This window comes from Osmerus eperlanus, chromosome 8 (genome assembly GCF_963692335.1).
Source record: "Osmerus eperlanus chromosome 8, fOsmEpe2.1, whole genome shotgun sequence".
Lineage (NCBI taxonomy): Eukaryota > Metazoa > Chordata > Actinopteri > Osmeriformes > Osmeridae > Osmerus > Osmerus eperlanus.
Window position 1 is genome coordinate 9,157,213 of NC_085025.1, and position 8,146 is coordinate 9,165,358.

Below are 8,146 nucleotides of genomic sequence, written 5' to 3' on the forward strand. Positions count from 1 at the left end.
CTTGCGAGGACTGTAATCTCATTCGACATCGGAGGGTTCTATGCATCGTTTTTTCTTTCCCTTTGCAAACTGTAAACGTCACCATTGTGGATTTGCCACCCCCACCCCCCTTCACCCCTCCCCCTCCCCACCAACAACCTTGAAATGGGGCTTCCTTTTGGAAGGGAGTTCTGAGATAAAGAGGAGAGGAAGTCTTTCTTTGAGAGGAAGTGGAAAGACACATAACGCAGAGAGAAAAATAACATACGTGAACGAGGCACAGCTGGGCCGTTTGGTTGTTCTCTTTCTTTGTTTTCAATAAAAGATAGTTTGTCTTGTCTGTAAGATACTCACAGACTAGACAGATCCGACTGGGCCTGAGCCTCCCAATGGTGAATGAGCAGACCTACACAAGAGGTGACTTCACCAGCTCAGATACGTTTCTCTGAACCCCCCTCCCTCTCAAGGTAGGTGTGGAGCTGCCCCCCACTGAGCTGACTGGCACATGGGCCCTCATAGCTCAGTCCCACTGCCTGCCGCTGTGAGGGTGACTACTTAGTCATATTATCATAGGCAATAAACTCATACAGCAAAACTGTTTTGTGCATTATATTTTTGCTGTGGATTTTTAGTCTAGCTATCTACCAAAATAAATGCAACGGGTATGCAAAGGGTGTACTTGTATGTGCTTTGTGAGAGACGGCACTTGTTTCCTCATAGCTGTGACTAGCGTGCCAGCCTGTTAATCTCCTACGTACCAACTGAACAATGCAAAAATACCAGGCATTACCATCTCTCACGGAGATGACGTCTGTGTGGCTTCCTGTATGGGTTCTCGTAGGGCTTTGCACTGCCGCAGAACATTCAGTCGTCGCAGGAGGAGGAAGGGCTGAGGACCCAGAGTCTCTGTTGTTGTAACTCTGAACACAATCACAGACAACAGAAAGCTCACACATTGTTCAGCAAAACGGTCCTCGGGCATCCAATCATTCGGCACAAAAACAGTCCTTTTCGCTGTGTTTTGTAAATTTTTCAATAACAATATTAGAAATTGGATGGGGTGGTGGTGGGGTGGGGGGGGCGCAGGGAGGGGAGGGGAGGTCAGCTGTTAAATGGATTTTTCTATATAAAAGGGGTATATATGTTTATGTATGTGACATCATAGAAGACCAGCCTATTTCCTGAGATGTGTCCATGTTCTCCCACACCCCTAATAAAAAGAAATGATGTTTCGTGTAATACAAAATTATTTAGTGTAATAAAAACAAGAGATTTTCTGAGCTTTTTAGTTCTCCCACTCTCTAAGCCCAGGCTGTGAGCATTATCCTCGGAGCCCTCTGTGGAGACTGAGCAGAGCTTACAATCCTGTGACTCTAACTACCTCAGCAGTCTCCCCTGTGGTCGCGGTTATCTTCTCCATGACGGAGACATCTCTCTCTCTCTCTCTCTCTGCTCCGCGTCCTGCAGGAGGCTTCATCAGCTGGCCGGGCGGGCGGGCGGGCAGGAGAGAAGGCTCTGAGTGAGAGACACACGCCACATGTCGCGACCCATTCACTGCTGCTCCTCAGGCAGCAAGAGACACACACACACACACACTTGCGCACACACAACACACACACTCCTCCACTCATACAAAATTGCACACACACACACACCACTTCCACTCTATCCTCTCTACCCTCCTTCTCTACCTCCTCATCTTCCTCCCACTTCATCTAGCCCTCCTCATCCTCCCTCTTCCTCCCACCCCCTTACCACCGTACCCCCCCCCCCCCTCACACCTGCTGCAGTCCCGCCTGCTGTGTCCACAGCACCACGGCAGGTGATTCATCATGTCTAATACTCCTCCATCACATCCAATCAGCAGCTCCAGCATCATCATGAGATGCTCACAGACACCAGGGGAATCTTCCCTGGGGAAACCTCCTGGCTTCTTCTGCCTCCTTCATCAACAAAGGATGAGGATTCTGTTTTTTAGGCAGCAATTTAAAGAATACACATAAAACTAGTTTTGGGTTGTCATCTGTTGTGTGTTGCCTTGTGGGATTCCCACTGGATGAGCTCAAGGACTGTTCTGAAAGGTTGGGACATTGGAACCTTGGCTGGATAAAACCAGGTGAACCCGTTCTGTTCATCTTCAGTGTTACCTTGGAGATATGCCAGCAGGCACATGAAGACGTTTCACACAAGACTTGTTGCAACAATTACATAATCAATGATACATAACATTCCAGTTTTGGTGAGCTTATTAAATAGCCCACCATGTTGAGTGTTAGGATTCATAAAGGTTTCATGAAGATTCATCTTAGTGACAGTCAGGGAAAGTCTTCAGCCAGCATTCGAACATTTGAGTGAGCATTCGAAAAAAAATCTTATCTTGTCACATTGAGTCAAAATGAAGTGTCACCTAAAACGAGCTAAGTACCAAGATAGTAACGCTTCGAGCCCTGCCCGGCTACCTGCCTGCAGCACACAGCCTTGTTGACACTGCTGGACTTCTGCTCTGCCTCTACTTTTAGCTGCATAAATTGCACATCCATCCATCTCTCCATCCTTTTACCCCTCCATAGCATCATGCTTCTGTCCTCCTCTAACCTTTCAATTGCTCCCTCCTTCTTTCCCCCTCCCTGCCTATCTTCCAGGTTCTGTCTTTCACCCCTCCATCCATCCCTCCATCCCTCCCTCCTCCATGGCTGTGGGGGAGAGTGAGAAGCAGCCATGTGGCAGAATCCAAGCCTGGGTGAGTACATTCTTCCCTGTAGCTGGTGTGGGATGTGCATGAAATATGAATACATACAGTGCTGTACAAAACTCACAAACTCTACCGTTTATTTCACACCATGTGTATTTCCCCTTTTATCAGTGTAATTTTATTTGGACAGTTATAAGCAAAACACAACAATTACGTTCTTGTTAGTAATCAAAATGTTCAATGGCTTTTAATTGAAGAAGTCAAAACACACTGCTTTAAGCATCCATTTGTATTTGTTCAATACCAGGACTTTGTCACCACTCTTGCCTGCATTGTTCCTCCACATCGCAGATTCAGCATAAGTTAACTCAATAAATGTGGACTATTGAGACACGAGGAGCCTTAGTCAGCAGTAATGACACAAAGACCTGCTACGTCTCTCTCCACCAACTGACGCACATTGGCCTACTCCAGTCAAACAGAGCAAAAGAACTGGGAAAAAATGAATTCTTCATTCTGACAGGATAGCTCAGAGCAGATATTGAAGCTTGAGGTATTATGTGGCTATTCTCCATTCAGTAACTAATGGTGGAGGTTCACTGTACTTCACCAGAGAGCCAACAGTGTCCTTGATTGCATTCATCAGTGTTGTCATCAGTGTTGTACTAGAGAAAGTACTGCATCGACTCAAAATTATTTTTGGCTGCCCGGGGGTCAATGACAATTTGCAACTACTATGAAGACTCATAAAGCTATGATTGATTCATCATTAATGAAGTTATACAGTTCTTGTCATTAATTTATACTGTACGCACCATTAAGTTTGGTCAATAAGTTTGCAAATACTTAGCCAATGTTATGAAGCTGTTACTGAACTGTTATTGATCTGGTTGTTAACCTATTGACATTCCTTAATAGGCTCCACTGCAATTACATTTTTATATTCATTACATTGGAAGTCATTTGGGGAATAAGGTATAGAACTATCCACAGAATTCATGAGGTCAGTGTTTTAATTTAAATTAACATCAATTAAACATCTTATTTATTCATCTGCTGCATGACAGCACATCTAACTGAAGGTTTGGTCATGGTGGCACGTCCTAGACCTTAGAGAGAAGGGGAGGCAGACAGAGGGAGAGAGAGAGAGAGAGAGAGAGAGAGAGAGAGAGAGAGAGAGAGAGAGAGAGAGAGAGAGAGAGAGAGAGAGAGAGAGAGAGAGAGAGAGAGAGAGAGAGAGAGAGAGAGAGAGAGAGAGAGAGAGAGAGAGAGAGAGAGAGAGAGAGAGAAGATGTCCTGTGTTTGTTACTGGGGGATGTCTGTGCCTTCTGTGGTGCTGTCAATCTGCTTTAATCTGAAATCTCCCCCTCCTCCTTCTCAGTGTCCCCTCTTCCTCCTCTCCCCCCACTTCAACCTCACTCTCCCCTCTCCCTCCTCTCCCCCCTCTTCAACCTCACTCTCTCCTCTCCCTCCCCTCCCTGGCTCTGAAGGCCTGACTGCAACCTGGAAATTATTTTTCATCACGATGCTGAATAAAAATTGCATGTGATGATTGGAGCAGAGTAATATAACTAAATATACCGTGGGGTCATTGGACTAGATACAGGAAGTGGTCATGAATATCAATTAGGATCCATATGCATACAGCAGGCAGTTCCAACATGAATCTTAAGATGCTTAAGCTTTAGTGGCAGAATGACTGGCGGCCCCCAAGAGTTTTCACACTCAGGAGAGGAAAGGGATTTTAGCATAAAAGGAACACAGTTGAGTTAACATGGAGAAGATAGTATTAATTTCCTTGCTTTTACCAGTGAGTGTAACGGTCACGTTTCAGGTGTTTATTATTAATCTTTGAAGATAAATAAGAGTGTATTCTTGGGAGTTATAAGAAATCTCCTACATGTTGGTAAGCTGTGCGTCTAATCCACCCCCTTCCAAAGCTGCAGTCCTTGAGTTTTGAGGCGGTCACAGTGAAAGTATATGTGGCAAATACTTGACCTTCAAAATAAAAGACTGTAACCTTGGTACTGCTGTCAGGGCATCTGGGAGGCAGCTATTACAAGCTCCTCTCCTCTCCTTCCTCTCCTTCCTCTCCTCTCCTCTCCTTCCTCTGAAGTACATATCCAAATGTTTCTGGGCTCATTCTAGCTTCTGGAAGACCACAACAGGCCAACATCAATTGCACCATCTTATGAATCAGAGAGATGAGAGAGTAACATTTTTATATGCAACAACATTGATTTCCCTAGAAGCGCTTGGAAAATCCAATGCACAGTTTCACTTCCGTTATTGTTTCTCGTGTGTACAGCAACGGTTTCATCTGCGGTTCAGTATCTAGGAAACAACAAGCTGTAATGACTTCTCAGAGCAGCTGAACTTCACTGTATACCTCTGAAGACTTTTCATTTGTTTCTAACGAGGAGGCTGTCCCCCTCAGACACGCAGCCCGTCTGCCAAGCGCCTCATTGTCACGGCGACAGGGAGCTGCATCCTCACCTCCCTTGTGGGATGGAATCGGAGATCAGTGTCAGAGAATGTCCTGGTGAGAGACACGTCGCCACAGAGAGCTCGCTCTTTCCTCCTTTTCTCTGGCTTGTTCTCTCTTGGTCAGAAACGCTCTCTCTCCCTCTTTCACTCTCACGATGTTGAGATAAACATTGCCCATCTGTCCCCACCTACTACACACATTTGATCTTCCCATCCCTTCCCGTCCATCACTCTATCCGCCCATGCCGACATCCACCCACACATGACCAACAACTCCCTCCACCCTCCACCCCCGGACCCCAGCCTGCGGAGGTTCTCATGCCCAGCACAGCTTCATGGATGCGGGGTGCACGTGGCTGGCTTCGCCCCTGATACTCTGGAGCCCTGGAGGGACACAGAGGGCAGACAGGGGCTGCTCTCCAGGGGATTTGTGGCATTGAAACACAGCAGGGGTAATAATTAATGGTAATTAACGCTGGCATGAGAAGCACTTAGCCAGGATCGCACTGACTGGGGAAAGAGGGGAAGGGGTGAGGTGGAGGGAAGGGGGGAGGAAGGGGGAGCAGGGAGCAGGGAGATAATCATTATGCAACTCAGTCACGGCTGCTATTAGCATGAGGTGCCCGCTGCCTCTGCATGTGTGTGTTTGTGTGTGTGAACCTACTGTAACATGTGTGTGTTAGTGTACGTGTGTGTGCGAGTCTGCATGTGTTTGTTGGTGCACGTGTGTGTGGGTGTGGGTGTGCATGTGCGTGTATGGTAGTGTGGCAAATGTAGATAACAAAAGTCTACAGAAACACATCCCAGTTATCTATCCAGCCTGCTCACCCAACCACCTCTGTTACTGTGCTATGGTTTGACTACCCTGGTCAGCGCATTCACTCCTTAACAAACTCGTCGATCTATCTCTCAGACTGTCACAGGAATGTGGATTCACCAGCTACCTATATTTGTGGATTCACAACCACAAATACCTCAGGTCTCATCCAGACACCTCCAAATCTGAAATGACATAACGCATGCCACTCATCAGAAATTCATCAGTTGGGCTCTTTGACCTCAAATGTAATAAAAATGTATTAAATACAAAGTGGAAATATGTTAATTCTCTTAATTTGAGAATGCCAGAGACAGAAACTCTCTTGTCAGCCGAGGGTCAGGAGCTCTCCAGCACACAAGCAGCTCTCCTAATAAACAAGGGATGAGGAGGGACCATAGGAGGAAAGTTCAAGGGTTTCGTGTGTGTCTGTGCCAGTTTAGTTTCAAAGTACTTTGTTTTCGAGGTGAGTGAGGCAGGCAGGTTGGGCTGGTGTGTCGTGAGCATCAACATTCTAGAACCCTTTGCTGGGATTCTAATTAATGCTGCGAGGTCAGACGGTTCATTGCTCTGCACCGAAAGCTTTGGTTGGTGGATGAAGAAAAAACAATAAAAACATGGCATAGTGTCATTGTTTCCTTTTGTTTTTTTCATGAAATTCCTCTTTCGACAGACTGTCTGTGACCTTGAAGTGCGTCCTTGCATGTTTTTTTTGTGAAGTCTTTTCTCCACAGGCAACTGTGACACTTGTAGTGTCAATCCCAGAGGGAACAATTATAGCTTTATTTCTGTCAGTCTGACTGACTTGTTATTTGTTGTGTTTATATCTGAAGGGATCAGAAGCAAGACTAGCAAGTAGACAGGTAGTCAGCCACTGTTTGTCAAATATCATGGAGAGTCCCATTCATTAGTTAGTTTATGTGTTGATAATGCCTATTCCATTTTCTATCATTGCACAGTAACAGACTTTCACAAGTGTGTACTGTTTTCGTTTTTTTTATGAAAAAGAGTGCTATGCAGAACCAGGTGACCCTGTAGGTAACCATCTAATGAGGGTGACAAATAGAGCCTTCTTCCAGTCAGAACTATTTCTGCTTCCACAGAATTTCTACAAGAAATATTGAGTTATATCTAAGGCGGTCTAAGACAATCTGACAACTGCGAAAAACATTATTCTAATGTTTTTTTTGACGGCAGTATTAATTCAGCACCAAATCACTATACAGTACATCAGCCTGTCAAAGTGTTTTCCTGAAGTCCAACCCTCTAATCAGGTTTAGAGCATCTTCTGACATGAAAGGCGTATTAAGCCCCCAGTAAAAGATAATCAATTCACTCCTGAAATCTTTTTTGCTGGGCTGGACTGAACATTAATATTCGGACTGACTTCCTAAACAGAGGACGAGCAGTCCACTTTACATTTCAGTCAGCCTGTATGTTGATGAATAAAATAAGAAATGGCAACCATCGCTTTAGGAAAACTGTTGGCGTATCTCTCTCACAGTCCAGAGTGGATCTAACAAGATTGGACATAATTGAGTATGATGATTTGAATATGCTAATAAGATATCTGTTTTCTTCTTGGAGAGGCCAGAGGGAATGCAACATTTTGCATATGTGACTGAGTTCAATTGTTGAAAGTAAGTCTTCTGTATAGATACCATCCACTCACATTATCAGACTGCTAACTTCAGTTATTGACATGGTTTTAAGACAAGTGGACTGTGTTATTGGACAGGGTCTGTGTTATTAATAATAGTAATATCATCAGTAACAGTAATATCATCAATAACATTCATACCTTTAATAACAGTAGGCTAATATCCTTGTTAACAGTAATAACAAAAATCATTCAATAACATCAATTAATTACATTAATAATAATGATGTTTTCAATGACATTGATAACAGTAATAACTATAGGGAACAGCTTGTATAAGCTAAATAACATTAGTAACAGTTAGTTTTTGGAAGCAGGGATGATCTCTGAATTTTGGTGAACGTTGTCAAGGTTATTACGAGGTCGACAGAATCTGTCTGGGATTAAGATAAGCGAAAGGACATCACTTGAGATGGAGGCAGAGAAGAGACAGACTGGAAAACTCCAATCCTTCTGGGTTTGGGTCTGAAGCCTTCCTTGGGGGTTGGGATGGTCTGTGGTAAAACTGTAT